We start from the raw sequence: 10,763 nt of genomic DNA on the forward strand, positions 1-10,763 counted from the left end.
TTTTTGGACAAAATTCATGATGTTTTTTTTCAACGAAAACTGTTCTATTGTGTTTTTCATGGCCTACTTTACATTATTTCATCATATGGCATGTTTTTACGACATGTTGAAAAAATCACTTTTTTTCGCCATAGTATACTATGGCGTTTTTTGGACAAAATTCATGATGTTTTTTTCAACGAAAACTGTTCTATAGTGTTTTTCATGGCATATTTTACATTATTTCATCATATGGCATGTTTTTACGACATGTTGAAAAAATCGCTTTTTTTCACCATAGTATACTATGGCCTTTTTTGGACAAAATTCATGATGTTTTTTTTCAACGAAAACTGTTCTATAGTGTTTTTCATGGCATATTTTACATTATTTCATCATATGGCATGTTTTTACGACATGTTGAAAAAATCGCTTTTTTTCGCCATAGTATACTATGGTGTTTTTTTGGACAAAATTCATGATGATTTTCTTTTTTAAAGAAAACTGGTCTATAGTGTTTTTCATGGCATATTTTACATTATTTCATCATATGGCATGTTTTTACGACATGTTGAAAAAATCACTTTTTTTTCGACATAGTATACTATGGCGTTTTTTTTGGACAAAATTCATGATGATTTTTTTTTTAAGAAAACTGTTCTATAGTGTTTTTCATGGCCTACTTTACATTATTTCATCATATGGCATGTTTTTACAACGTTGAAAAAATCGCTTTTTTTCGCCATAGTATACTATGGCCTTTTTTGGACAAAATTCATGATGTTTTTTTTCAACGAAAACTGTTCTATAGTGTTTTTCATGGCCTACTTTACATTATTTCATCATATGGCATGTTTTTACGACATGTTGAAAAAATCACTTTTTTTCGACATAGTATACTATGGCTTTTTTTTGGACAAAATTCATGATGATTTTCTTTTTTAAGAAAACTCCTCTATAGTGTTTTTCATGGCATATTTTACATTATTTCATCATATGGCATGTTTTTACGACATGTTGAAAAAATCGCTTTTTTTCACCATAGTATACTATGGCCTTTTTTGGACAAAATTCATGATGTTTTTTTTCAACGAAAACTGTTCTATAGTGTTTTTCATGGCCTACTTGACATTATTTCATCATATGGCATGTTTTTACGACATGTTGAAAAAATCACTTTTTTTTCGACATAGTATACTATGGCCTTTTTTTTGGACAAAATTCATGATGATTTTTTTTTAAGAAAACTGTTCTATAGTGTTTTTCATGGCCTACTTTACATTATTTCATCATATGGCATGTTTTTACAACGTTGAAAAAATCGCTTTTTTTCGCCATAGTATACTATGGCCTTTTTTGGACAAAATTCATGATGTTTTTTTTCAACGAAAACTGTTCTATAGTGTTTTTCATGGCCTACTTTACATTATTTCATCATATGGCATGTTTTTACAACGTTGAAAAAATCGCTTTTTTTCGACATAGTATACTATGGCTTTTTTTTGGACAAAATTCATGATGATTTTCTTTTTTAAAGAAAACTCCTCTATAGTGTTTTTCACGGCCTATTTTACATTATTTCATCATATGACATGTTTTTACGACATGTTGAAAAAATCGCTTTTTTTCGACATAGTATACTATGGCTTTTTTGGACAAAATTCATGATGATTTTTTTTAAAAGAAAACTGCTCTATGGTGTTTTTCACGGCCTACTTTACATTATTTCATCATATGGCATGTTTTTATGACATGTTGAAAAAATCACATTTTGTTTGACATAGTATACTATATTGATTCTGAGACATGCCCCCTGTGTACTATTTTTTCATTCAAGTACTCTTAACCAAGGCAACACAGTTTTGGCTGACAAAAAGAGAAAGACATAAAATACAGCACTACGTCATCAGTTTCTGATATATTAAATTTGATATCAATGCAAAACTAGATGAGCGCTCAGTACAGGGCAGAACCACGCCCTCTGCTGGCGAAAACCTTGTCCTCCCTATACAACTGATGCAATATGTATCAATTTTGATCATCCTACGTATCTCCCTCCCTACTTGATCTGCTGACCTGTAACTCCACAACTGAGCAGGGGACATTAGACTGATCTTCAGTGCCAAGTTTGATTATACTCACTTCAGCGGTTGCAGAGATATCGGACCGGACATAGCCACATACTTACCCAGCCAGATACCGCACCGAATGCAATGACCCAGTCGACGTACCCGTCCAGCGTGGTTAACTACGATTTTTTTTTCTACATTTTGAACGACATACTAAACTAAAATTTCTTTCCCACACTAGAATCTGACTGTTTAATAGAAGGCAATGAGCAGGATTTGAACCAGGGTCTATGGCCCAATTCAGTTGATAAACCATCTTCTCAACCAGTTATGCTACCTGGGCGACTTGCCTTTGTTTTGTTGAACGACATACTAAACTATGCCGTTTTTCGTTCATTTTCGGGTGACATACTAAACTATGACGTTTTTTGGTCCATTTTCGGACGACATACTAAACTATGATGTTTTTTTGTCCATTTTCTTACGACATACTAAACTATGCTGTTTTTTGTTCATTTTCGGGTGACATACTAAACTACAATGTTGTTTTCCCTATATTTCAAACAACATAGTCAATTCTGACTGTTTAATAGAAGGCCATTAGCAGGATTTGATCCAGGGTCTCTGACCCAATTCAGCTTACCAACCACCTTCTCAACCAGCTGCGCTACCTGGGCGACTTTCCTTCATTTTGTTGAACGACATACTAAACTATGACGTTTTTCTTCATTTTCAGACGATAGACTATACTATGATGTTTTTTGTCCATTTTCGGACGACATACTAAACTATGACGTTTTTTTGTCAACTCTCGGACAACATACTAAACTATGGCAATTTTGTCCATTTTTGGACAAAAAATTACGTTTTTTTTATCATTTTCGGAAGACATACTAAACTATGACGGTTTTTGTCCATTTTCGGACAACATACTAAACTATGACGTTTTTTGTCCATTTTCTTATGACATACTAAACAATGACATTTTTTGTCCATTTTCGGATGACATACTAAACTATGACGTTTTTTGTCCATTTTTGGACGACATACTAAACTATGGCAATTTTGTCCATTTTTGGACGACATACTAAACTATGGCAATTTTGTCCATTTTTGGACAAAAAATGACATTACTTTTGCTCATTTTCGGGTGACATACTTAACTACGATTTTTTTTCCTACATTTTGAACGACATACTAAACTACGATTTCTTTCCCACACTAGAGTCTGACTGTTTAATAGAAGGCAATGAGCAGGATTTGAACCAGGGTCGCTGACCCAATTCAGTTGATAAACCATCTTCTCAACCAGTTACGCTACCTGGGCAACTTGCCTTTGTTTTGTTGAACAACATACTAAACTATGACGTATTTTTCCATTTTCGGACTACATACTGAATTATGATGTTTTTTGTCCATTTTCGGATGACATACTAAACTATAACGTTTTTTGTCAATTCTCGGACGACATGCTAAACTATGGTATTTTTGTCCATTTTCGGACAAAAAATGCCGTTTTTTTTTTATCATTTTCGGATGACATACTAAACTATGACGTTTTTTGTCCATTTTCGGACAATATACTAAACTATGACATTTTTATCCATTTTCGGATGACATACTAAACTATGACGTTTTTTGTCCATTTTCGGACGACATACTAAACTATGGTGATTTTTGTATATTTTCTTACAACATACTAAACTATGACGTTTTTTGTCCATTTTTGGACGACGTACTAAACTATGACGTTTTTGTCCATTTTCGGACGGCATACTAAACAATGACATTTATTGTCCATTTTCGGATGACATACTAAACTAGACTAGATGAGCCCTCAGTATAGGGCAGAACCATGCCCTCTGCTGGCGAAAACCTTGTCCTCCCTGTACAACTGATGCAATATGTATCAATTTTGATCATCGTACGTATCTCCCTCCCTACTTGATATGCTGACCTGTAACTCCACAACTGAGCAGGGGACCTTAGACTGATCTTCAGTGCCAAGTTTGATTATCCTGACTTCAGCGGTTGCAGAGATATCGGACCGGACATAGCCACATACATACATACATACATACTTACCCAGCCAGATACCGCACCGAATGCAATGACCCCGCCGACATACCCGTCGGGCGTGGTTAAAAATGCGAATTTGTAGTGGGTTTTTTTCAACTACTTGGAGAAAAAACTAAAAACTTGTTGAAAAATAAATAATTGATTCAACTGTAAATAAAGACTTCTACACAGAAATAATCATAAACGTAAAGTGTCCTCTTACACACGTGGACAAAATTATTGGTACCCCTCGGTTAATGAAAGAAAAATCCACAATCGTCACAGAAATAATTTGAATCTGACAAAAGTTAAAAAAATAATCTCTGAAAATTAACCAGTGAAAATGAGATATTGCTTTTGAACCATGGTTCAACAGAATTTAAAAAAATAAACTCTTTCGTCTAAACTGTTCCATAAACTGGGTTTATTGGTAATAAAATGGAATGGCCTACTTGATATGAAATTCAGTTTATGAACTTTCATTCGTATTTTGTTGAAGAATTGTTGAATAAATACATTTTATGAAGGATTTTTGAATTGTTGCTAGTTTTTAATGTTTTTTTTAAATGTCACATACCCCCTGGCATACTTTCAAGTACCCCCAGGGGTACTCGTACCCCCATTTGAGAACCATTGCCCTAAAGAACGCCATGGGTGAAACAGAAACTTCACTCTCCACATCACCGATGACATCGTCACACTCCAAAGCAGAGCACCTGTCTGCTAAATTTTAAAAGTAAACTATAAAGGTGAAGAATGTGAGCAGCGGAACAGATGTGATCAGAAAGAAGTCATTTTCTTTTTTCTTTTCTTTCTGGTTGACTTGATGCTGTCAGATACAGATGTTGGAGTTGACTCTGATCTTTCAGGATAAAAAGCTGCTTTTTCTTCATGAACTTTTCAGGAAATTATTCTCTCAGGTTTCCTCTGCTACTTATATTTTTATTATCTTTTATTATTTCATTCATGTAAAATAAAGTTGGAGGCATAAAGGCTCATTTAGTTATTTTATTCCTGAAATCTTTGACGTAGCAGAACTAAACTTCCATTTTCCTTCTTGTACTTCTGATACTTGTACTTCAATCATCTGGTTTTAATAAATCAGCACCAACATCACAACAACAAATAAGACAATTTTCAACAAATTAATGAAACTGATGTCAGTTAAAACTATCAGAGTCTGTTTTAGTGTAAAATTAAAGCTGATTACTGACAACTAGAACATTAACGTTACTGTTTTAATCACATTTAAGTTTCCTGAATGTTACATTAATGTCAACCAGCCACAGTTTTATGAACTTAATGAACCACATTACAGGAACACAACACACTTCAGCTGCTGACAGGAAACAGCACAAACATTGTTAGCTTGATACTACAATTAGCTGCTACTCAGGACTGGTCAGCTAGCTCGGTTAGCATCGCTAATTCACATTAAAGCTAATATTCACTGGCTGCTAACTCTCTTCTCTGGTCAACACACATAAATAAACTCCACTAACTCCAAGGGTTCACTGCTCACATTACATCTGACTCTAAAGTTGAACAAAAAGTTCATTAAAACCGTCACCGATCAGTAAATTATCATTTATTATTTCATTAGTCCTTCAGTGTCTGTTGGTCCAATCAGCCGATGGACTGAATTACTAAACTGAAAACTGATTAAAACAAGCTCTCTGCGGAAAATGTGCTGCTGCTCCACCGATAAATACCAACAAACTAAAACAAACTTGGTGGAATTGTTGCTTTTAGTGATTTTTTAATAAATAGCAAATATGAGGCTTTTATTTTTTGGAAGCAAAAGGAAACATTGCTTATCCGTAATGTCGCTAAATTAACCTAACTTTAGCTGCACTTTCACCGTGTTCTAACTGATAGACCTTTTTTATATTAAAATAGCTGCACTTTATTTGTATATTTGGTCGTTTCTTATGTTGCTACTGTTTCAATGCAATTATATTTTAATAATATCACTTTAAATACAGATAAATGAAAAGAAAAAAACTGGCTCTGAAATACTGAATGAACTGATACCTCATCTAGTGTTAAATTAAATAATAATTCTTAATAATATAAAATGTAACTGACTGACCTGTATTAATTAAATCGCAATATTTCAAATTGAAAGAAGCACAACGCTGACTGAAAGATTTCAGTCAATTAAACCTTAAATTAATTTACCTAAGAAAACCATCCTTTAATGTCTTACTGTAAAATGATCAACATTTTTTAAAAACATAGCTGCAAAGTAAAAGTCTCACACTAAAGATGAATCACTGATGAACATTTAATGGCATGAACCCAATTATTATGAGGAGACAGAAATCAATTTCTAATATTTCTATCAAATATGTTTGTCTATAAAATATACTGGACATCAATAAAAATGTCTGCAAAGTGAAATATATGAAGTCCATTTGCATTTATACATCATATTGATGTTTAAATAATGGGTACTGCAGCCCACGTTCAGTCAAGTTAGCGGAATTATGAATAAACAACGTTTCCAGGTTTCTCTGACAAAATAAAAGCCGTGATTTGTTTTGAAAATGTAAATCAAACTGTAATAAGTGTTAGCTAGCTGTTCCACTTACTCTGAATATTTTTGTTCTCGTCTTTGTCAAGCCCAAGCGAAAAATTAATCCATAGTCTGGCTACATTACTGACAACAGCATCCATGGAGTGACCGGAAGTTAGTTGCCTGGAAAATCCAGACTGACTTTATTTATGTATTAATATAAATACAAATAAAGGCAGTCTGGCATTGTGATGATACGAGACGATTTCAAAAAGGAGGGGCTAACGGAACACGCTCTCTGCGTGTCGTTGTTGTGTCCTCTTCTGCGCATGCGGGACACTTTTGGGTCGTGTGAGGTTCACACAGGAGATCACATACAAGTCGCATTTAATTGGAAATGTGAACGAACTCGCAAAAAAATCGGATTTCACAAAAAAATCAAAATTGAGCATTAAGCCCTGCAGTCTGAACGTAGCCAATGAGACTCGTTCACTGTACTCAGATGACCTCCATTTCACCAGTTGTTTGACTTCTAACACCAGCTGGATCCATCTGTGTTGACTTGTGTGAGGGAGTAAATAGTTACACAATCACTTTTACAATTTATACTTCACATGAAAGAGTCCCTTTTTTGTAAATTCTTGTCCAAAAAGCTAAATTAAATTGACCGTGATATAATGTTGAAAAGCAATAAAAGGAGAAAACTTTCAAACAGAGTGAATACTGAAGCTCCGGTCTCCAGCTGGCTTGCTTTTTTCTCATTTGTTTAATCATTACAAAAAAAAATCTAAATGGCATATATGTTATTTGGATTTCAGATTGTTGGTGAGCAGATTAGTCCAAATACTTTGGAGTAAATAACACAATCACTTTTTAAAGGCGTCAGTCACTTTTGGTTTTTGAATTAACATTAAAAGAAATTATCTTCTGACACCAATCCTCGGAGATAAAACTACGTCTACCTTTTCTCACTGTAATAAAGTTAACTGATTCAGATGCACTCTGTGGTTCATTAGCTGAGGTGTGGTTGGTTTGTGGAGACTCTGGGGAATACTGAGCAGAGAGGATGAGTCATGTGTGGTGGAAATGAGCAAACGTATAAGTTACAATACGGAGAAATGTGACCAGGGGCTTTAATGTAAACTGTTTAAATGTCAGTTGCACCGTTCAGATGAAATTATGGCAACTTTCCATTAAACCAGAGCTTTGGCTGTGGTCACACCTGGTCCCATCTGTCTGCTTGTAAATGACACACATTTTGGTAAATAATAGACTGTGGCTACGCTGTCCTGTAGGAGTAAGTGATATAGAATAAATACAATTTCCATCAAAATTTAAAGCATTTTATAATGAAATGCTGATTTATATTATTTATATTAGCTTGATAAAGCAAATGAATTACCTTCCAAATTGAGAGACTTGATCACTTTTGTGCAGAAATCGAGTAAAAATCGAATATTCCCACTAAAATAGACAAATATTACAGTTTGAATGGTATGGTGCAATCTCTGACAAAAAAAATTTAAACAACAGTTGCTCTGCTGTCACATCATCAAGCATTACAAGCATTATTGTGCTATTCCTGCTTTTTGAAATATCATCTCAGATATAGTAAATATCCCAGCATGCATTGCACACAGTAGTCAAACATGATGACAGCTAACCTCTGTCTGCAGGTAAACAATGAAAAAGATGACTTTAATGCTTTCTGAGGACATCAATTAACTGGATTTAACTGAGTTTTTGACCAAATGATAATAATAAAATGTAAATGAGATCATATTAATGTTAAAATAGGTGGAATATGTTAGTTTAGCATCTTAGCAGCACCAAACCACAGGATTCCATAAAGTGACATTTTGGCCTGATTGGGGCATTAAGTGAAAAGTCAAGATGTCAACAAATTAAAGGTCATTTATTTTTCATTTTAACCAAGGAACTCTACGTTGCTGCTTCTTCTTTTTTAAAGGACACTTGAGGTTGACATAAAGATCAAAAAGCAGATCTTGCGGTAATACGTTCAAAACTTTGCTGAGATAATTTACTGACAAGTTCCAAACAAACTCATATAGTTCAGAAATAAATGTATTTGTGATGTTTCAGTGCTGGACCTTAATCAAGAAAATGATTATAAATAGTGGCTGCAATTAATCCTTCTGCTGAATGACCATTTTTAATAACATATGGAAAATTTGATAACACTGTAGATTAACAATCAAGAATAAACCCCAGAAATATACATTAGCCTGATAGAATACTATGATGAAAAAGCACAAAGTCTATTCCCAGAAAACACATACCGCATACATTAATGCTGCATGAATTTCTGGAGGTTGAGATGCTGATTGCATTCATGTATTGGATTTGCAAGGCTATTAATTAACTCTTCTTATAGGCCATGTTTAATAGTTATCTGCCAATATGAATATTTCTGTCATTGTAGTTGCCTCTGGAGGTCTCTGGGATCTATTTATGTGAGCTCACCTAAATAAATGTTACAAAGCAAAGCAAATTTGATGAATATTTTCAATATAAGGATGCAATTTCTGCAGATTTAAATTGTGTGAGACCTTGTAATATTTATTATGTAGGATTCTGCTTATTCTATCTATTTAACTGCATCCCTGCAGGTTCATCTGCATATGTAAAAAAAAATATGTATACATGCAGTTTGGCACTTAGGGGTTATAAATGTTCTGATTATAGTATTTTATCTATTTAAGGTAAACAATTTCTGAGTATATTTGTGATTGTTACTATATTTTCTTTTCAATCATTTTGTATGATATTAAAAAATGTAATTTAGCAGAAACATGTTTTGGGATCCATGCTTTCCTACAGTACATGGAGCATGTTGACTGAGTTACAGCCACTCCTGATTTAATATTGCTTCTTTTTGTAAGAAAAAACAAAACATTTTCCTGGTGAAAGTCCACCACCATAAAAATTAATGCAGTTATTAGACAGAGGATGGGGTCTGAAAGCTTTTGCTATAGATATCGGTTTGTCTTAAATCATGTGAGATATTTTACTCAAAACAACAAATGTCAACATTGTGATGTATTGGAGGGAAAAAAATAGCCAAAATCTGATCCTCTGGGACTCATTATTACCTCTATTTCCTAAAAATCCATCCAGTTGTTGAGGAATTTAAACCTGGACATTTCGACATCGCCATTCTTGAAACAATGTCAGTAAAGCATGACTAAAAAATAGTTGTTACCTCGGCAGAGTTATGTGACAGTCAGCATTGGTTTGTCTGTCTGTCTGTCTGTCAGCAACATTACTCAAAAATGGACAAATGGGTTTGGATGAAATTTTCAGGGAAAGTCAGAAATGACACAAGGACCAATTGATTAGATTTTGGCAGTGATGCAGCTTATAGTCTGGATCCACGGATTTGTTAAAGACTTTTGTATCATTGTGAGATAGTGTCATGGCGTCACTGTAACCATGACAACAAGTGAACACTGGAGGTGTTTCCCAGTCTCATCAATTCCCGCCACTCACTAAATATTTAGGTCATGCGATTTGGTATCCGTTCTTAATGTACACATGCATAACACACACCTGTGTGTGGTGCTAGGTAATTTTGTTTGTGGGCACATCTATATTAAATAAACACATTCTATGTTGCTGGGATTTCTGCCACGACATTTTTCAAGATTTCTGCGGTCAGACATGATACGACTGAGCAGTCTTGGCGGAGTTCTGCGCTCTTTAAGTACTTTCCTTGTTTTGTATGTATAAAGTTTGATAAAATTGACAGTAAACATCAAAGCATCAGAAAATCCATATTTGTCCAGAGGCGGAGTAGTAACTGGAAAGGAGGCATTTCAGAAATACGTTGCAAAGACAAGAATGGTGAACAGGTTATCTGTAGCAGAACTGGTTCAGTAAATGCTTTAAAAATAAATACATGAATCATCTTCATGTTCTAGTTATAAAATACAAAAACAAGGTCAAATATCACTGATTTTACAGTTCATTTAAATGGAGTGAAGATGAGCCCGACAGGTGCTCTTTTGTGATCGCTCTTCCAAAAAAGGAAAATTCACCAAATCTGGCACGTGTTTACGTCACTTTCAGAGTTTGTTTTTATTACTGAATATAAACGGGTAATTCCAGACAGAGGTTGT

The sequence above is a fragment of the Acanthochromis polyacanthus genome, chromosome 13 (genome assembly GCF_021347895.1).
Source record: "Acanthochromis polyacanthus isolate Apoly-LR-REF ecotype Palm Island chromosome 13, KAUST_Apoly_ChrSc, whole genome shotgun sequence".
Taxonomy (NCBI): domain Eukaryota; kingdom Metazoa; phylum Chordata; class Actinopteri; family Pomacentridae; genus Acanthochromis; species Acanthochromis polyacanthus.